Genomic DNA, 23103 nt, shown 5'->3' with positions numbered 1-23103 from the left:
CGCACCATTTAAATATTGGTACACCGAATGTTGCATCAGGTATAAAATGACTCATATCAATAATAAAAAAAAACCGGAAACATTTTACAATCTGTACAAAAATACTGCAAAATAAATGCAAATATTTTTTTATGATTTTTAGATAAATGTTTTATATTGCATAAAGATAATTTAAATAGTTTGGAAAACAAAAATTTGAAAACTGAATATGTTATATATCTATATTGATATCTAGATCGTACAAATATAAACGCCAACTGGAAGCTCAAAAGGAGACTGTCGCAGTTCCGGGTGAGGATTATCCCATACTTGCTCACAACATGAAATGAAATTAAGTGGCTCCTGATAGAACAAAGACATGTAAGTTAACAATATATGCATTTTGATATGAAATTTACAATTCATTTCATAATTGAAAAATTCAATTAATATATATTCGTGTGATTGTTCTAAAATATGCAAGCTAGTAAGCATTTGAGTTTATTTAAAACAAAGGACACCTCTGAATTTCTGTTTAAGATGTACTTGGGTTTCAATATTTGTAACCGGTTTAGATGCAATTTCTATTGTTCGAAGTAAGTTTGTCAGCTACCTTGAAGTATGACTGATGATGCGCCAAACTAACTCAGTGGTGAACAAATGGGTGTTATGAATTATGAATACATGACAACGTTGGGTATAAATCTATGAGAAAACAATATTTCGGTGATTGCTTCTGAAACAACCTTCCTCAAGCATATTTGTGTCCAAATTTTAATGAGCGAATGTTATTACAATTTTGTGAGCACCAAAATAAAAAAAGAACTGTTAATCAATACGCTTAAGACAAAATTTCACAAAGGAATTGCTCATGATCATTTAGTTTGATATAACTTAAAGTTATCCCATCTCACATAATGGATTACGTACAATATTTGAGCCAATTCAAACATTGCATAACTGTCATCTGTTGAAATAAAATCATAATTGTATATTCATTGACGTCGTATTGACGTGGAAGTGACAACAAGGGCCCCAAAAATTACTAGTATAAAACCATTCAAATTTGAAATGGCATTTTCAGATTGTTTTCAACTAATGAGTTGAATATACCTTTGGTACCTTTCGCCACTCTTTTAAAGTATGATTTGGGAATTTTTTTCATGTTGATCTCATTGTGTTGATTTGAAATCTATTGGTCTTTTGTTATTGAAAAACATGTCTAAATCTGTTTCTTAGGAGTATGCTTAAACGATGATGTTAGGTAATTCAATCAATCGACCAAAAAAAACATGTTCTAGAAATTATTTAAACTTCATATAATTTTCACATCTTTTTATGGGAACATTTCGTTAATGGACGCATGAAATCACGAATTTTCATAGATGGTTAGATGTCACACAAAAATGCAAGCCACACTTATTGTATCCAAGCAGACACAAAATTCCTTTAAACAATAGTAATCTGATTTGAATATTATATTGTTGTTTGCCCTGCTAATGTCTACCATACTTGGATCATTATTGTTGGAAAGTTGAGGCTCAACAAACCAACCATTATAACGATTGCCGCGCCTATCAAAGGATAATGTGTATGCGCTATAGTACGGAATTCTGTTAGTTGTGTCATATTCAGTAGCGTAATAATATTGGTTTCCGAGTCGTTGACAGATTTGGGTTGAACCGACCAGTCCTTTCAATGTTGGTGAAGTATTCTGGTAGAAAAAATTATCACATCTTGCAAATTTTGGAGATACTTCTGATTTCACAAAATTAAAGGATATGATAATCACAACGAATTCAAATATATGTATCATTGTGAACAATATAAAGTCCGCCTGAAAAAAAAACCCGCCAATAAGAATACTTGATATTTTGAACATTGATACATAAAATACAATAAATCAGTATCTAGTTATATTATTATTTTAATTAGATCTTCATTACTTTGTACACAGTCAACCTTGGTTTTGTTGTTTTTGTTTTAAAAAAAAAGAAGATAAGTTGGGAATACATCACTATAACAGTCTCTTCATGTTAAAGACGCAGAGGAATCGATGTAGGTAATATCTTGAAAGGTAAAATTTTATCTCAGATACTTTCCTCTTTTCACAGCTTCCTGTACATTTCACGTTTTGCGATCTGATTAAACGATTACTAATTTGAGTATTTTTCTCTATTTTAAAAAGTTATGTTCGCTTGACTGCGTTTCAACAAGAATATCTATTGCATAATTATTTTTAACATTGTACATGTTTTGTTTCTAAATTTAGCATTGTCATTGACTTTGGAGAAAAGAAAATTTACTTACCTATGATAAACTGTGTCACTTCATTCACTTTGTTTCGCTACGAGGCTAATAATGTGAAAAAAGCACCATATTTTTTTTTTATATATTAACCGATAGTCACATGCATAGACTGATGGTTATTAATCCTAATCTTTGGGGCCAATTCTGTTGTGAATATTTACGTAGGAAGATAGTTCTACGAACACAAATGGACTTCGGTGAAGATGGCTTCTTGGAATTTAATTTCGTCAAACAGTACGATTTGTACGACAAAATGTACTCTTCAACCTGATATGTTTTAAATATCGGGACGCTTCTTACAGTTTGAAGAATACTTGAAATCAAATTGATTCTTTTGGCTATTTCATCAGGTTCTTTATGTATTTAATATATTTTTTCTTTAGACAAGATAATGAATATTGTCATTGCCTTTTTCAAGACTGTTTATAATTCGTTTTAATTGTTTTAGTGTTTTACCAATGCGAGGTATTGAGGTATTGAGGAAATGAGAAAGAAATACTTATGTTTGGTAGTTGTTAATCTGAGCTGAATCTGTACACACATATTAATAGATATAAAAGATATTTCACATATTGAAATGGAATTAAAAATGTAACTTTATACAAGAGTCAGTTATTCTTGGGACATTTAAGAGTGATATACATGTAAAATCTTGGCAACGTCGTCGTCAACAACCAAACAATGTAATAGAGAAAAGTATACGTCATTAGACAGCTAGTTCCCCTGAAACCCTTCCTATGTAACACCGAGGATTACAAGCGTATCACATGTGGAACACGGATTGCTTACCCTTCTGGAGCGGCTGCAATCAACCCTGTTTTTAGGTGTGATTCGTATTGCCTACTTTTTACTTTCTATGCTGTCTTTTATGTACTGTTGTTTATCTTTTCGTCGTTTTTTATCTTTTGTATACAGATATAAGAAGATGTGGTATGAGTGCAAATGAGAGAACTCTCCATCTAAGTCACAATTTATAAAAGTAAACCATTATAGGTCAAAGTACGGTCTTCAACACGGAGCCTTGGCTCACACCGCAAAGCAAACTATAAAGGGCCCCAAAAAATTACTAGTATAAAACCATTCAAATTTGAAATGGCGTTTTCAGTTTGTTTTCAACTGATGAGTTTGAATATACCTTTGGTACCTTTCGCCACTCTTTTAAAGTATGATTTGGGATTTTTTTCATGTTGATCTCATTGTGTTGATTTGAAATCTAATGGCCATTTGTTATGGAGAAAAATGTCTCAACCAGTTTTTTAGGAGTATGCTTAAACGATGATGTTAGGTAATTCAATCAATCGACCAAAAAACAAATACACATCTTTATAAAAAAAAACATGTTCTAGAAATTATTTAAACTTCATATAATTTTCACACCTTTTATGAGAAAATTTTGTTAATGGACGCATGAAATCACGAATTTTCATAGATGGTTAGATGTCACACAAAAATGCAAGCCACACTTATTGTATCCCAACAGACACAACATTACTTTAAACAATAGTAATCTGATTTGAATATTAATTCACAGTAGATTCAAAGTTTGACAGGTAATGACCAAATATACAATATCAAGGATTTGTATATTTAAACAGTTCCTTTAATATATTTGGATCAACATATTCCCCCCTAAAAAATTCATGTGCACGCCCTGGCGTTTTGACGTTAACGTAGCTACGAGCCTAACTTTATTTGGCCTTTTTAACAAGGCAATATATGGTCGTCATGCTATCGATAAAAAATGAAAACAAAACGTTAAAAATTTCATGCGTCCGAAGCTCTTTTCTTGATCGACCTTTATCAGGAACGCTTAAAGCCGAATATTTGAAGGCCAACAATTTATAAATACCAAAATACATGAAATAGTTGATAAAAGGTTAAAGATGATCGTTCAACATGTGCATTCAATGATTTCATCAGCCGACATTATTGCAGATGGTATGAAGTCGTTAAGCAAAACAAAACAAAAATCAAATCAAATTTGATCGAATACACGTGTTTTGAACCATTTTATTGCTTAAAGTTCAGTGGAAAATATATATATACTCAACCCTACCATACTATTTGGCCTACTGCGAGTTGGTCAGTTTTCACTGTTACTCCTAAATAATGGGAGCTGGGAAAACCAAATAGTTCTGAATTATTTATCTGAAACGCTAAGCTTATGTTAGAGATTTTTGAAACGTATATCAACTTGTTTGATGCAGGTTTAAATAGGTTTAAAATTATTTTTTACTCAATAAATGCAAAACCTTAAAAATTTCAGGATACTGTTATCGCAACTGATGTCCAAATTATTTTTAAAAATTATTTATTTTGCAATTAAAAATGTTTTGATATATTTCGTGCTTTTTATTCCTAACTAAGAATGATCTTAATCATAGCTAGTTTTTTGTTTTAAAATGAATTCTCCGCTTTTGAGAAATATTTATTTTGTTATCCAATTTTTCACGGCTTACAACTGTTTGCCTTTGGTTTTATTTTATACATTTACTTTAAAGTAACGGTAACTGTTCATTTCATTATCATTTCTTTTCGTTTTCTTTCGTTTCGTTCCGCTTTTATTCCGTTTCGTACTTTAAGGTACCCCTCTTTTCGCCAGTTTTCTGTTTTTGATATCTTAATCAAAAATTAAAAAGTCAAACTTTAAAGCGAAATAATCAAAACTTCACGTTAAGTTTAGTACTTTTAAGTTTGATCAAATATCTAAACTATTAAATCTAAAAATGATATTTAGAATTTAATAATTTTAATCATTTAGTGAAAATTTCAAAATTTCAAAAACATTTAAAAACGATTTTTGGAATTTTAAAATATTAACTATTTAGTGAAAATTTCAAAATTTCCAAAAATTTCCAAAATTTTTTTAATTTTGATATTTTAAAACATTGATAAAAATTAATTTTTTAATTTTTTTTTTATTGATAAGTGTTATACACGGACCATAATTGTTTTGCTGCAAATGGAAAAATGTTCTTTTAAAAATAGGGTTCATTCATGTAAGTGAAAATCAAATACTTTCTGAAAATAAACCCGACTGATTATTGCTCTAGAGGAGGAATAAATTACTGAGGAATATCTTAATTTTATAAAACTGATAAGGATAAGCCTGGACATAATATATTGACTACATGATTAAGAAGAGTAGAAATTGCAAATTACCGCATGAAAGATTAATCTTTATTATATCTCAGTTATCATTTTCTATATAAAATAAGTACACAATATTTGTATTTATTGTATTAATCATAGATAAACCACTTATATCACTCGACCACGAAGGCTCCCTCAATTAATTGGATCGAATCAAGATTCACCTATAATCAACAGCACTTTCAAAGCAAACAAAGCAAAACCATAGCTTATTTAATAATGCAACTACAAGTAGTATATAAAACGCGTATCTGGAATATTTTTAAGTACATAACTATATCTAAAAGTACATGTTAATATATTGATATAAGGATGTTCGCTCCTTTTGTTTCTGAATTTTTGCCAGATACTTGGAATCCTCTGGTTTTATTCATGTAGTGCCATTAACAAATTTTCCACGCAACCCCTACTTTTCTTTTTATAATTTTATTACTAGTACATATAGTTTAGTATGGCTAATATCTCGAAAACAAGCACATGGACCCTTCATTTTTTTCTGTTATTTTTTAGAATTTTACTTTATTTATATACTATCAATTTATAACAGTCTTTTAAAAAGCTTGTTATTTTGAAACAGAGCAGCGAACATCCATAAATGGACAGATTTATCCGAACAAACGTAAAATGTAACAAACTCCATCGTAAATAAGTTTACACACACGCCTAAACATTGAGGTTTTCTCTTTGATAAAGCGATTGTCGGTACTGGCAATCTCGTTAATAATGTTGTCCGCTTTAGTTGGGTTGAACAGGCAGTTTTTCACTGTGTTTCCATTTTGATCTGTAAAATCTGCAAAAAGTGTAGATGAGGTGGTTTGTAAAAAATTCTGTATTGTGTAAATAAAAACTGAGGAATTAACCTTGTTTTCACCAATAAATCCCGCGGACCAACCTTCTTTACGGAGGTCGCCCTCCGCGCCTGAGGAATCGCAGCATACAGCTGTCCAGTAGTGACTAGGTATATTGACTCTTCCATTACTGATGAACTTATTTTCACTCTGTAGAACGCCAGTAATGAAATAACGTCTTGCTCCTTCAAAGTTACAATACTTTTCTGAGATGTTATACAGAGTAGTTTCAAATACATTCCATATTCCTTGATTAAATGTAGGAACTTGAGGTGCAATATTGGTTAAAGTATTTGTCGCTTTTCTACTGTCATCAGTTTCGCAATGGTATAGCTGTGGATTCAAATGTCCTCTATCATAACCGCTACGTGTGTAATCGACATTTACTGCTTGTTTACTCCCGAAAGTTTCTATATAGTTGTTTGCCCTGCTTATGTGTACCATACTTGGATCATTTTTGTCGGCTAGTTGAGGCTCAACAAACCAACCATTATAGCGATGACCGCACCTATCAAAGGATAATGTGTATGCGCTATAGTACGGAATTCTGTTAGTTGTGTCATATTCAGTAGCGTAATAATATTGGTTTCCAAGTCGTTGACAGATTTGGGTTGAACCGACCATTCCTTTCAATGTTGGTGCAGTATTCTGGTAGAAAAATTCATTTTTACATTTTTTAAAATTTGGAGATACTTCTGATTTCACAAAATTAAAGGATAGGATAATCACAACGAATCCAAATATATGTATCATTGTGTACAATATAAAGTCCGCCTGAAAAAAAAACGCCAATAAGAATATTTGATATTTTGAACATTGATACATAAAATACAATAAATCAGTATCTAGTTATATTATTATTTTAATTAAATCTTCAGTACTTTGTACACAGTCAACTTTGGTTTTGTTGTTTTTGTTTAACATATGAAGATAAGTTGGGAATACATCACTATAACAGTCTCTTCAAGTTAAAGACGTAGAGGAAGTGATGCAGGTAATATCTTGAAAGGTACAATTTTATCTCAGATACTTTCCTCTTTTCACAGCTTATGTACATTTCACATTTTGCGATCTGATAAAACGATTACTAATTTGAGTATTTTTCTCTATTTTAAAAAGTTATGTTCGCTTGACTGCGTTTCAACAAGAATACCTATTGCATAATTATTTTTAACATTGTACATGTTTTGTTTCTAAATTGAGCATTGTCATTGACTTTGGAGAAAAGTAAATTTACTTACCTATGATAAACTGTGTCACTTCATTCACTTTGTTTCGCTACGAGGCTAATAATGTGAAGAAAGCACCATATCTTTTTATATATTAACCGAGAGTCACATGCATAGACTGAGGGTTATTAATCTTAATCTTTGGGGGCAGTTCTGTTGTGAATATTTACGTAGGAAGATAGTTCTACGAACACAAATGGATTAAGGTGAAGATGGCTTCTTGGAATTTAATTTCTTCAAACAGTACGATTTGTACGACAAAATGTACTCTTCAACCTGATATGTTTTAAATATCGGGACGCTTCTTACAGTTTGAAGTATACTTGAACCAAATTGATTCTTTTGGCTATTTCATCAGGGTCTTTATGTAATTTATCATGTTTATATAGATTTTCTTTAGACAAAATAATGAATATTGTCATTGCCTTTTTCAAGACTGTTTATAATTCGTTTTCATTTTTTTAGTGTTTTACCATTGAGAGGTATTCCTAGAATCATCACCTTTTTTCAAAGAAAGAGTCACATTTGTGAATATAATCTTCTGTGGTGACGTGAAATATTATTGTAATGGTCATAATCATAAATTGAATGTTTTTCAAAACTTAGAATCTAAAGAATCTAAAGAAATTCTACCCCAGGAATAGATAACCAGAGATGTGTTTGGCAAAACCATTCGGAATCTTGGATCCTCTTTGTTCTCCAACTGCTTACTTTATTTGGCCTTTTTAACTTCTTTGGTTGGCGCTTCACAGAGGAGTATTTTGAAACCAAAACGCACGCCTTGCGTTCAAAATTTAATCTTGGTATCTAAGATGGGTCACTTTGGTGTTCACATAAATAACTAGTATCAATATTATGCTCATAATTATAAATCAACTGTTTTAACTACGAAACTCTATTCCGAAATACTAATGTTGTTTTTTTTTACCTTAGGGATAGATAACATGAAGCCGCTTTTGGCAAAACATTTCGGAATTTTCTGATCTCATGCTCTCCAACTTCATACTTTATTTGGCTTTATTCAACTGCTTTGATGAGAGCGTTACTTGTGAGTTTTTTTGTAGAAAAATCACGCGTCAGGCGTACACAATTTTAATCCTGGTATTATGATGAGTTTATTTAGAACCACTAAGTCGATACTCATGCTTGTTTTTCCTCAACAAGGGCATCACCAGCCTAGTACAGCCCTTGGATGGTGTAAACTTCCCAAAAAAACGTGTATGGTGTAATGGTGTAAGGTGTATGGTGCAATGGTGTAAGGTGTATGGTGCTATGGTGTATGGTGTAAGGGGAATGGTGTTATGGTGTATGAGGAATGGTGTGATTATGTAACGTGTGATCGGGAATGGTGTGAATGATGGTGTACGACATTTCATTAGTTGAAAACGAAGTTCTTTTTATTTTGTTTTTTTTTAATTGTAAACATAAACAATAATAATAATCTTAATATTTGAAATTTAATTGCATTATGGGTAAATTCGGATCGTGTAGATAGAATGGGTAATGGTGTATGGTGTAATATGTAAGGTGTATGGTGCAAAAGTGTAACGTGTATGGTGTAATGGTACAAGGTGTATGGTTTAATGGTGTATGGTGTAATATGTAAGGTGTATGGTGCAAAAGTGTAACGTGTATGGTGTAATGGTACAAGGTGTATGGTTTAATGGTGTATGGTGTATGGTGTTAGTGGGAAGTTTACACCATCCAAGGACTGTAGTCATAGCATCTGTGTTGAAATAAATTATCATTGCTTTGGTCATGTTGGTCATGATTATAGGTTAACTGTATACAAAACAAACTTTAAATTTTCGAAATTCAAAGGATTTTCCACCACAGGAATTGATGAACTTAGCTGTAGTTAGCTCCTTTAAAACTTATGAAGAATAAGTAGGAAAGCGGCATTCATAATACAAAAAAACAAGATGTGATTTCATTGCCAATGAGACTTCAACAATGAGCAAAACCCATACCGCATAGTCAGCTATGAAAGGCCCCGAAATGACAAATGTAAAACAATTCAACGAGAAAACTAACGGCCTAATTTATGCACAAAAAATGAACGAAAAACAAATATGTAACAAATAAACAAACGACAACCACTGCATTACAGGCTCCTGATTTGGGACAGGCACATACATACAGAATTTGGCGGGGTTAAACATTTTAGCGGGATCCCAACCATCCGCCTAACCCGGGACAGTGGTATAACAGTGCAACACAAAAACGAACTATAAAAATCAGTTGAAAAAGGCTTAACTCATCAGATGGATACAAATAACAATACATCTAACAAAAACACAGAGTGGACGTGGCCGGGTACTTGTATATCCCAACAACAAAAAGACACTAAGTACTGATCTGAGAGTATTCACAGTTACTGACAGCTAGTTCAAAGCCACTAACAACTAATAAAAAATATATTTTATGTCTTGATGCGAGTATATTTTCCACATATCCTGACTATACCTCTTTTCATGTGTGTGACATTGCGGAATGCAAACTCGAACTCGATTTTGTATTTACACTGAAAAACACAACATGTTCCACTAGTGGAGTAGGCTCAGATATATCCAAACCGGTTTTGTTTGACGGGTTCATGTTATTTAATCTTTAGTTTCTCTGTTTATTGATTTGTCTGTTATTCTTACTTTGTCTATTTTCATTTTGGCCATATTGTCAGATTTTCTTTAACTTGTAGTAGTTGATTGCTCATTAAAGTTTTTCATCGTTCGTATAATTATTTAAAACAGCATATTAATATATTTGTTTTACTTGCAAGAGAAAATTAAAGAACAGCTACAAAAGGAAATGAGAGGGTGGACATGAATTAACAGAATATTTCTTCTTTTAAGAAGGATGTAAATACAACAAAGCCATCACGATATTATTATGCGACAAACATGAAAAAGTAATTATTTTTAATTTTTAAAACATAATATATGTATGTCGGTTAACCAGAGGGTCATGACAGATAATGTGCAAAATATTTAAAAGAGTGTCGTTATGTAACTTTCATACAGGATACACCATCCCATAAACTGTTATCACAAAGATATGTCTCGCCTTTTTGTTAGTTTAATTATGCAAATCTTGAAATAAAAATAGCAGTACTTAAGCATCATGAGCATGTTACATAAGTTATGCAGATATTCAAAGTCAATTAAACCATGACTGAGGAACATGGCTAAACAATCTCCATGTAAATGAGATGTACCTTTGATGATACAACTGCATACCAAATACCATTGACTTTTTATAAGTCGTGCCCTTTAAAGAAACTTAAACACAGACCATATTAGCTTAATGTTAAGTTTTAAAGTTAATGAACAAGATGAACCTGAAAAGGTTGTGGGGTTATATAATCTCCATGGAATCGAAACTTGCAAATGGTACTAAATATGCATACACAATTTCATTGACTAAACATAAGTTTAACAGTTAATTTTAAGCTGATATAATCACAAACTAATACAGGTAAACTAAGCAAACGTTTCTAAGTCGATAGACCCCGACTGAGAGGTAGGGGCCAAATATTCTCCATGGAAATGAGATGTGCTAATGATTATACAACTGACTATCAATTAACATTGGCCTTCCACTAAAAAGTAAAATCATAAAAATACTAAACTCTATTTTTTCTCACTATTTCACATGTATGTTGGGCTATTACCTTTTACATAACATGCAGAAAGAAGCGTAGAACACTACATTAACAAAGCACGTGATAATTCATCCACGAGTATTTGAGTAATACTATAAACATTATTTACATGATTAACTCATATAGATCGTGCCCCCTGAATCCTTAGACATGTTAGATATTAAAAATATAAATAAATAAATAGAGTCAACAGTAAAAAAACGTTTGAAAAAAAACAATAGTTTCAGAGCAATCATCTTGCATTAAGATGAAGTGTCAACAAGCAAATTATCAACACAATATTACCTGTGATAACATGTATTATTATGTCTTATTTAACATGCATGAAAAAAAGAGGAATTATACGTTGTATTATCAAATTTGCATTTTGACCTTAAATATATGTTTATCATTTGAAACATGTGCATACTAAACGAGATAAATTTATGCATTACTGAAATATTATTACACCAGGGGTATCGTTATCACAAACTAGTCAAAACATTTACTGAATTTTATCATCGGTATAAGGACATTATTCGTAAATATAGGTCAACATGCAGACTTCTTATACGTTCAGGTATTTCACATCCAATTTTTTATGGAAATATTCTTTATAAAGCACAAAGGTGTCAGTATTTACCTTAGAAACTAACAAAACCTTTGTATAGACTTATTGAGAAGGGATATAGTTACGATACTGTCGTCAGGTCATTAAAGATTGCATATTTTGGCGTTAATATTGATTCACTTATAGGGTCTTTGCATCGGAACTAAACACATTTATTCAAAAACCAGTTGTCGGCATGACACGGGTTATGTTCTTCTCATATATGTTATGATGGTATGATACTTATGATGTGCCTGATGTTCATATGATAAAATCATAATCTTTCAGTCAGTTTAATTGAAGTCTGGAGCTGGCACAATCTAATTAAAACCGATCTCTCATCGCTCCTGTTTCTGATATGTCGCGTGGGAGCGCGACATATCAGAAACAGGAGCGAAGAGAGATCGGTTTTTAATTAGATTGGAGCTGGCATGTCAGTTAACTGCTAGAAGTCTGTTGTTATTTATGTATTATTGTCATTTTGTTTATTTTCTTTGGTTACATCTCCTGACATCAGACTCGGACTTCTCTTGAACTGAATTTTAATGTGCGTATTGTTATGCGTTTACTTTTCTACATTGGCTAGAGGAATAAGGGGAGGGTTGAGATCTCACAAACATGTTTAACTCCGCCGTATTTTTGCGCCTGTCCCAAGTCAGGAGCCTCTGGCCTTTGTTAGTCTTGTATTATTTTATTTTAAATTAGTATGGCGTTCTTTATCACTAAACTAGTATATATTTGTTTAGGAGCCAGCTGAAGGACGCCTCCGGGTGCGGGAATTTCTCACTACATTGCAGACCTGATGGTAACCTTCTGCTGTTGTTTTTCTATGGTTGGGTTGTTGTCTCTTTGACATATTCCCCATTTCCATTCTCAATTTTAAATATCTATTTTTTTTAATTTATCAATTGATTGATTCTTGGTTGCTTTAGGCAGCATTTTTATTTATAAATATTGGTTTCTTTTAAGACAATTGACAACGACATATGAACAAATGATTGAATTTGATTTTGTCTGGTTGAATCATAAAAAAGTGAAAAAATGAAAACAAAAGTTTGCAATCATTCAATACACCAAATATAGATGACTCAGAATATTTATAGAATTAAATAATAGAAATGAACCAAAGAACAAAAAACAAAAAACGGTATAATAAAAACATGTTCGACTGACATGTACATCGTAAAATATTTTTATGCATTAAATATATTTTACCTATTGCATACAATATAAGAAAATAGACTAACACATAAAAACTTCACTCTACACCGAACCATTGCACATAAGGCCAAGGGAGATGACACCTGCCAAATGGACATATGTTCAAAGTACTATTATTTCATTAACCAAATAAGGTAGATCTGTACCATTTAAATACGGTAAAGGAAAATCGACAAATGAAAGACGAAAACTTCCTAGCATAAATATTTTTGACAAAATATAAAGGATTTTAAAGTATGAAAAATTAAGCCTTTGAAGCTTGTAAACACTGCTGTGCCCACGCCGCCGCTGGATCACTCTTTATATGTTTATGCACGAAAACATAAAGTTCAAACGTTTTTGTTTTTTCTCGGGTTTTGTGTGCTGTCTTCCATTTCATCTTAATCTGAATCGGTACTATCGTCACTCTCTTTGGAAATTTCTTTCTCGCAAAACGGTTCAAGCATAAGATCATTACGACATTTTTTTGTAATATTAATTGAGATTTTGAAAACTTGAAAATATTTGTCCACAAAAGCAATCGAACATTTCATCTTTATGTTTTCTCACGTGTCCAAATAATCCTGCTGATTTTCTTCCAAACTATTTCCGCATAAGTGACCTTGAGTCTGTTCGTTTGCTGTCATATTCCTTATGCATGTATCTTCGTGTGGTGTTAACTTACTTCTATAAACAAATTTCTTGTTACATTTCTTGCATTTCAAAAGACCATTATTTTTATGATTTAATATGTGTTTTTCTAATTCATGTTTATACTTAAATACACTAGTGCAGGATTTAACATTGTATTTATAAAATTGATCCGAATGAAAAGTGAGCTCATGTTTACTCCTTCCTGATGTGGTCTTGAAGGTCAACACACAACATCTACAAGTATAAACCTTTGTCTCTTTCGAATTTAAATGAGGATGGCGTCGTTTGTGGTTGTTATATTTCTTATAATCTTTCGTTGAAAAATTACATTCATCACAATTATAAACCTTTGTCCTTTTCTTATTGATAGCCTTATTTAACGTTTTAACAATACCCTCAATGTCGTCATTATCATCATCATCATCATCAACATCATCGTCGTTCATGTCGTTGTTTTCATCGGTTTCACCACCAGTTTCCATAGGAAGGCAGCTATCCTCATGTTCTATCAAATCATGTTTTGTAACGAAGGATTTTGCACATTTCCCACATTGTATTAAACCAGTTTTTTTCTTATGCTCTGATAAATGTTCATTCAACTTGTGTTCATCAGAAAAATATTTAAAACAACCTTTTTCTAAGCATTCAAATACCAAAGAATGTAACTTTTCCGTTTGAACTTTCGAGGCAAGCGTAGTTTTATGCGCTGTTTCACACTTATCACAAGTGTGTGATTGTGGTTCAGCATTCTTTTGCTTTCTTATAAGGTAAGCATGGTGTCTGTAATGTTTAGTATACTGTGTCTTATCTTCTGTTGAGAACTCACAATGTGAACAACGATAAACGTCTTGTGTCTGTTTTGATTTGTTTTCGTTTCTCTGGGTGAGTAAAATTGAATTCATCCGTTCAACAAATTCCTCAACATTATCAGCATTAAACTCTTCCATCGTAGTAGTTTTCTCGACTGTTAAACTTGCTCTTTTATTATTATCAACTACAGAAGCCATACTGTTGATACTTCTGCTTAACTTTAAAGATTCCTTATAATTGAAACCTTTACCCCCCTGACAATGAATTTTACTTATATGTTCAGAAAGATTTTTTTGGGCTTTATACACTTTATTACAAATGTCACATCGAAACATTAATCTTTTGACACAATAATCCTCGTGTCTTTTCAGTGCACCCTTTAGTACAAATACCTGTGTGCATTTCCTACATTTCAGGACTCCTTGTGATTTATGCCATAACAAATGCTTTTGTAAAGCAGATTCTTCCACGAAACGTGATTTACACCCTCCAAGTACACATCTCAATATAGGCTTAGCCGAATGCACTATTTCTTGGTGTTTAATCAAAGTGTTTTTTAATTCGTATTCCTTTCCGCATTCATCACATGAATATTTTGGAGGTTTACATAGTTTAGACATTCTAAGTCTTCGTTCAAGGTAACAGTGACGTTGTCTGTGTCTCACCTGTTCCTCCTTGTCACCTGTTGAAAATTCACACTTTTTACAATGCCACAACTTTTCTTGATGGTTGTCACCTGACTCGTTCCTTACTTTATTTAATTGGCTCTTATTTCTAAGCTTTTTGTCAGATATTTGATAGCTTTCACATTCATCAATGAGTATTTGTTCTTGTAAGCAGGGTAATTTATCTCTGTCACCTTCTTCTAAGAAAATGCGTTCTGGAAGTATTGATCCTTCTTTTCCAGTCTTCTTAATACATTCCTCTTCCAAATCGACAATATCCTATAATTAAATTGAAATTATTTATTTTTCATTTAGAATTTTAAATACAATTTATTCTTGCAGAGCCAGTTTTAGAATTAGACTTATAAGGCTCGTAATAAAAGAGGGATGAAAGATACCAAAGGGACAGTAAAACTCGTAAATATAAAACAAACTGACAACGCCATGGCTAAAAATGAAAAAGACAAACAGAAAAACAATAGCACACATGACACAACATAGAAAACTAAAGAATAAACAACACGAACCCCAACAAAAACTAGGGGTGATCTCAGGTGCTCCGGAAGGGTAAGCAGATCCTGCTCCACATGCGGCACTCGTCGTGTTGCTTATGTGATTACAAATCCGGTAAATAGTCTAAATCGGTAGGTCAAATTCATGAAAGGGAAGGGGATTGTAGTTACGACGTAAGGAACATATCCGATATCATTTGTGAAACGGTTATTCCATAACGGTCAACCAACTCGTGATGGCGTCCGTAAAATTTACGAAGGGATGATTTCAACTTCACCATTTGGAACTCTTGGTTTAATAGCATCCTTGTGAGCAGTAACCCTCTATGATCAAGAAAATCATGATAGGAAATGCAAGCATGTGAGCGATATGGATGTTTCTACAGGAGGACAAGGATCTGCTTACCTTCTCAGATTACCTGAGATCATACCCAGATTTGGGTGAGGTTCTTGTTAATAGGTTTTTTGTTTACTATGATGGTTCTCGTGTGCACTATTGTTTCCTTACATATTCTTTTAAATTAAAAATGGCGATGTTAGTTATTACTAAAAATCTATGAGTTTCCCTCTTTAAGTGATTTTTCATTTTTCAATATGTAAGGGTTCCACGAAACCCTGTTTCCCACCGACTTTTGCTGTAAATTGCAGGCTCAACAAAAATGAGGGAAAAAAATCAATCAAAATATTCCTCCTAATTGATACTATCTTTTGATTGTAAGAAGCTTCTGTCCAAGTTTGGTAAAAATCTAGGATAGTTTTTGAATCAAATAAATGTTTTAAAAACTTAAACTGCAGACTGTATGTAATGTTATCTGGAAGAAAATCTCAGTTCATTTAAAAGTAAAATACGGAAAAAATGAATCATTTTTTTTACAAAATTTACTTCTGGATACTATCTGATGATCATAAACAAGCTTCTGTCTAAGTTTGATACAAACCCAGGATAGTTTAAGAAAGATTAAGATTTAAAAATCTTTAACGACAGAGTAAATGTAAAGTTACCCCGCAAAAAAAAAACAAAGTCCATTTAAAAGTAAAATACGGAAAAAAATGTTTTTTTTTTTTTTTACAAAGTATACTTCTGGATACTATCTTATGATTATAAACAATGTTCTGTTTAAGTGTGGTACAAACCAAGGATAGTTTCAGAAAGTTATTAAAATTTTAAAAACTTTAACCACAGAGTGAATTTGATGTTTCCCCACAGAAAAACTAAGTCCATTTATAAGTAAAATACGGAAAATTATCACTATTAATAATTATCACTAGTCAGGAATAAATAGAACGAACTATATGAAATCATTTTTAAATATAAAATAAATAATTAAAAGAAGACGTCTTTTTTATAAAACATATTAGACATCAAATGGTATAGCAGTGTTCAGAAATTTTAAAGTCGTGCATCTATTAAAAAATATTTAAACCGGCATCAAATTAGTTGATCTAAATCTCTAATAATAATATAAGGTTAGAGTGTGAGATAAATAATTCAGAGACAAACAAGACATTCTAATTCGAAAAGTGTCCAAATTCCATCACAGCACAGAAAAGAATAATATTTTCCAAGAACTATTACCGACTGGAACAAACTACCGGATATAATTGTAAATTGCACTTCAGTAGACTCTTTCAAATCTTCAATTACAAAGCATCACTTTTAACTCAATTATAGCATCTTAACATTTATTTTTAAATTTTCGTATTAAAAAACCAGGTGCTCCGCAGGGCGCAGCTTTATACGACCGCAGAGGTCGAACCCTGAACAGTTGGGGCAAGTATGGACAAAACATTCAAGCGTGATACAGCTCTGAATTTGGATTGTGATCAAATTTTTGACATTACATGGGTTTTTTTTACACAAAACAAATGTCAAGATTTTACAAATCAATTAAAGATTTCTTCTTCAAACTTTTTAAATCTAAAATTAAATAGTTGACACAGCATAGGTTTCTGACACAGAATGAATGTGGTCTAATGAACTTAAAAGTTTTTTTTTGCCTTTGAGCAATTCACTATGCTGTTGAATATTAATCCTCTCAAAAAAATGTTTGAAGAAATTTCCTTTTTATTTATGAAATCTGAAATGAGAAAAATTTAAACCCTCCCCCCTTTTTTTCACATCCCCGTTTCCCTTTCTCCAAAACTGATATCAATTCAAATTTCTAATGGAGTTTGCAACAATAACTACTCTTTTAAATACATCATAAAATATTAAAATGTAAAATAAAGTGCTTGTTATAACTGAATGGTAAAGATTGGTTGGTAGTAAAAGTGAATATACAATGTTTATTGTATAAAACAATAAAAAAAACTTCATCAGCAACATTTTATATTGGCAAATTTCCAACGAAGTTATTTACATAAAGTTATTGGCAAATAAAAATAGAAAATGACATCTAGTCATGTCTGGCAAATGTCCAACATACATTATCTAAAAACATTTTAGATAAGATAAGGAAAAAAAGTTTCATCAGCAACATTTTATATTGGCAAATTTCCAATGAAGTTATTTACATAAAGTTATTGGCAAATAAAAATAGAAAATGACATCATAGTCATGTCTGGCAAATTTCCAACATATATTATCAACTACTATTCTATACAAAGAAAGATAACTCCAATTGAAAATTAATTGCTATTGCACAATATTGTGCAATTAGATATTTCTTGCTATTGTGCAATACTGTGCAATTGAAAATTTCTTGCTATTGCACAATACTTGATATGGAATCCTGATTTGGACCAACTTGAAAACTGGGCCCATAATCAAAAATCAAAGTACATATTTAGATAAAGCATATCAAATAAGCCCAAGAATTTAATTTTTGTTAAAATCAAACTTAGTTTAATTTTGGACCCTTTGGACCTTAATGTAGACCAATTTGAAAACTGGACCAAAAATTAAGAATCTACATACACAGTTAGATTTGGCATATCAAAGAACCCATTTATTCAATTTTTGATGAAATCAAACAAAGTTTAATTTTGGACCCCCATTTGGACCAACTTGAAAACTAGGCCAATAATTAAAAATCTAAGTACATTTTTAAATTCAGCATATCAAAGAACCCCAAGGATTCAATTTTTGTTAAAATCAAACTAAGTTTAATTTTGGACCCTTTGGACCTTAATGTAGACCAATTTGAAAACGGGACCAAAAATTAAGGATCTACATACATAGTTAGATTCGGCATATCAAAGAACCCCAATTATTCAATTTTTGATGAAATCACACAAAGTTCAATTTTGGACCCTTTGGGCCCCTTATTCCTAAACTGTTAGGACCAAAACTCCCAAAATCAAACCCAACCTTCCTTTTATGGTCATAAACCTTGTATTTAAATTTCATAGATTTCTATTTACTTATACTAAAGTTATGGTGCAAAAAAACAAAAATAATGCTTATTTGGGCCCCTTTTTGGCCCCTAATTCATAAACTGTTGTGACCTCAACTCCAAAAATCAATCCCAACCTTCCTTTTGTGGTCATAAACCTTGTGTTAAAATTTCATTGATTTCTATTTACTTATACTAAAGTTATTGTGCGAAAACCAAGAATAATGCTTATTTGGGCCCTTTTTTGGCCCTTAATTCCTAAACTGTTGAAACCAAAACTCCCAAAATCAATCCCAACCTTCCTTTTGTGGTCATAAACCTTGTGTCAAAATTTCATAGATTTCTATTCACTTAAACTAAAGTTATAGTGCGAAAACCAAGAAAATGCATATTTGGGCCCTTTTTGGCCCCTAATTCCTAAAATGTTGGGACCAAAACTCCCAAAATCAATCCCAACCTTCCTTTTGTGGTCATACACCTTGTGTTAAAATTTCATTGATTTCTATTCACTTTTACTAAAGTTAGAGTGCGAAAACTAAAAGTATTCGGACGACGACGACGACGACGCCGACGCCGCCGCCGCCGACGACGACGCAGACGACGCCAACGTGATAGCAATATACGACGAAAAAATTTTCAAATTTTGCGGTCGTATAAAAATTGAACCCAATTTTTTTAATCACATCCCCCTTTCCCTTATTCCAAAACTAATCTCAATTAAAATTTCTAATGGAGTTTGCAACAATAACTACTCATTTAAATACATCATAAAATATTAAGATGTAAAAAAACTGCTTGTTATCACTGAATGGTAAAGATTATTTTAATTTATCAGTTGATAGTAAAAAGTGAATATACATTGTACATGTATATTGTATATAACAAAGATTTAAGTTGATTCTGGACAAAGAAAGATAACTCCAATTGAAAAAAAATCTTGCTATTGCACAATATTTTGCAATTAGATATTTCTTGCTTACTATTCTGGACAAAGAAAGATAACTCTAATTAAAAAAAAATTGCTATTTCACAATATTGTGCAATTAGATATTTCTTGCCATTGCGCAATACTGTGCAATTGAAAAGACTTGCTATTGCACAATACTTAATATAATAATTTTAGATCCTGATTTGGACCAACTTGAAAACTGGGCCCATAATAAAAAATCTAAGTACATTTTTGGATTCAGCATATCAAAGAACCCCAAGATTTCAATTTTGTTAAAATCAGACTAAGTTTAATTTTGGACCCTTTGGACTTTAGTGTAGACCAATTTGAAAACAGGACCAAAAATGAAGAATCTACATACACAGTTAGATTTGGTATATCAAAGAACCCCATTTATTCAATTTTTGATGAAATCAAACAAAGTTTAATTTTGGACCCCGATTTGGACCAACTTGAAAACTGGGCCAATAATCAAGAATCTAAGTACATTTTTAGATTCAGCATATCAAAGAACCTAACTGATTCATTTTTTGTCAAAATCAAACTAAGTTTAATTTTGGACCCTTTGGACCTTAATGTAGACCAATTTGAAAACGGGACCAAAAGTTAAGAATCTACATACACAGTCATGACAGTTAGATTCGGCATATCAAAGAACCCCAATTATTCAATTTTGATGAAATCAAACAAAGTTTAATTTTGGACCCTTTGGACCCCTTATTCTGTTGGGACCAAAACTCCCAAAATCAATACCAACCTTCCTTTTATGGTCATAAACCTTGTGTTTAAATTTCATAGATTTCTATTTACTTATACTAACGTTATGGTGCGAAAACCAAGAAAAATGCTTATTTGGGTCCCTTTTTGGCCCCTAATTCCTAAACTGTTGGGACCTAAACTCCCAAAATCAATACCAACCTTCCTTTTGTGGTCATAAACCATGTGTTTAAATTTCATTGATTTCTATTAACTTAAACTAAAGTTATTATGCGAAAACCAAGAATAATGCTTATTTGAGCCCTTTTTTGGCCCCTAATTCCTAAACTGTTGAAACCAAAACTCCCAAAATCAATCCCAACCGTTCTTTTGTGGTCATAAACCTTGTGTCAAAATTTCATAGATTTCTATTAACTTAAACTAAAGTTATAGTGCGAAAACCAAGAAAATGCTTATTTGGGCCCTTTTTGGCCCCTAATTCCTAAAATGTTGGGACCAAAACTCCCAAAATCAATACCAACCTTCCTTTTGTGGTCATAAACCTTGTGTTAAAATTTCATAGATTTCCATTCACTAATACTAAAGTTAGAGTGCGAAAATTAAAAGTATTCGGACGACGACGACGACGACGACGACGACGACGACGCAGACGACGACGCCAACGTGATAGCAATATACGACGAAAATTTTTTCAAATTTTGCGGTCGTATAAAAATGTACATTTTTTTTTATCTATGTCTTGTTGTAATAAGTTTTCTCCTGTGACATAATCTTCAATTTGATGAAGGCGGTAACTATATGGTAGAATAGAGTAGAACACGTACCAGTAACCAGTAATGGAGCAGGAGCATTCCACAGGAATTATTATGAACTGAACAATAAATTGAAGTTACAAGCTACTAAACACATTAAATTGGGAAATACCCATGCAACAGCAGTAAGTAGAAAGAATGTTTCAGAAAAGGAAAAAAATGCCTTGTGAACTGCCGGTTCAAAGTCCGAAAAAAAGGAGGAGGAAAGTCATTTTATTTCTTATTGGTACAATCGTATGTTTTATGTTTGGCGCAAATGATACCATGTAATTTTAAAATAGGTGGCGCAAACGTAGCATTGGAGAAAAAAGTATAAGGACGCAATTTTGGCACAAACGGATCTCTCCCAAATGCGGCGGGAGTAAACATGTATGTTTAGACCACAATCTTACCCCACTACCTCTAGCCAATGTAGAAAAAGCAAACCCCCATCAATACGCCAGTAAAACGAACTTTAAAAGAAATCCAAATTATATGTCAGAATAGGGAACAGAAGAAAGTAATCAAAATGACAATGATAATAAATTAACAAAGGACTACTTTATAAATTTCTAGCAGTTACTGACATATGCTAGCTTCAGACATAAAAAAAACTAATTGAAAAATTACGTTTTCATCACTATGAATAACAAGCAAAATCCCTTTTTGTTGCATTTATTGCTAGTTTGTTCCTGAAAATTCATGAAATATGTCATTGGCAACCAAAAACCGATTATTTAAAATAGGTTGTTTTACATGCAAATTACAAAGAAACTTATAGGAATCAACTCCCTCGGGCAAAGTAGCCCTTATAGATGGATTTTGATATGTTTATCGTCACTTTGGCCAAAAACCTCTTCAATTATTTCGGTTCTTATATTTACTAGACTGTTAAATATCCAGTTTTCAGCGGCGTTCCAGAAGTGAATACTTGACTTAAAAATCCGCATTTTACCTTGTACAGGTTTTTCGAGGGCAACATTGGTGTTTCGCCAAAAATGGAAAAATTCCTCATGCACTTAAAAGCGTGGCACTCCTTTTACACGGCACATTCTGACTGGACACACCTGTGTTCTTTTTCTTTGCTCAAAGTTGATGTTTTTGTGTTCTGTTAAATTGTGAGAGGGTTAGCGCTATAGAACCAGGTTTAATCCACCATTTTCTACATTTGAAAATGCCTGTACCAAGTCAGGAATATGACAGTTCTTGTACATTCGTTTTTGATGCGTTTTGTTATTTGATTTTGCCATGTGATTATGGACTTTCCGAATTGATTTTCCTTTGAGTTCAGCATTTTTGTGATTTTACATTTGATTGTCCTACGATAACTTAAAAATGCACAAATAACAAGAGCTAACAATTTTATTCAGTTTTCATCGCTATTTATCACATGATTTAGTTGAAAAAAAATTAACACTATATTAAGGTAGGGTGAATATCTGGATTCAGAATAATTTTTTTTTACCTCTGCTTGCACAGAATATTTTTTTCTCATCGAATTGGGGATCAGAATATTTGTATGTACCATTATTAAAGTCCCTCTTGGAAGTATCCAAGTAAAAAAAGTGGCACCGTAGTGAAAATATTTTTTATATTAGATTCCCAAAGAGATTACCATTTATCGCCGATATAAAACTTTTGAAAATGATTTTCAAAATGCCGGCACCTACAGATGAATAGATTGGCGCTTAATGTACAACG

General features: G+C 32.1%; 2 long non-coding RNA genes across 2 annotated transcripts in view; one reads left to right on the top strand and one right to left on the bottom strand.

The window, feature by feature from the left end:
- Positions 1-4279: 4279 nt before the first annotated feature.
- Positions 4280-7624, bottom strand: LOC143075869 (uncharacterized). Its single transcript, XR_012978441.1, has 2 exons — positions 7532-7624; positions 4280-7064 (listed from the first exon to the last, which is right to left on the bottom strand). It is a non-coding gene; the product is annotated as an uncharacterized LOC143075869 (long non-coding RNA).
- Positions 7625-19676: 12052 nt separating this feature from the next.
- LOC143075867 (uncharacterized) overlaps positions 19677-23103 on the top strand; it is a 68153-nt gene continuing 64726 nt past the window's right edge. The window contains exon 1 of the long non-coding RNA XR_012978440.1: positions 19677-19812. This is a non-coding gene — a long non-coding RNA (uncharacterized LOC143075867). The remainder of the gene's footprint in view (positions 19813-23103) is intronic.

Source organism: Mytilus galloprovincialis, chromosome 5 (genome assembly GCF_965363235.1).
Source record: "Mytilus galloprovincialis chromosome 5, xbMytGall1.hap1.1, whole genome shotgun sequence".
NCBI lineage: Eukaryota > Metazoa > Mollusca > Bivalvia > Mytilida > Mytilidae > Mytilus > Mytilus galloprovincialis.
Note: the sequence above shows the minus strand (reverse complement) of the source record. Positions and strands in the feature narration are given on the sequence as shown.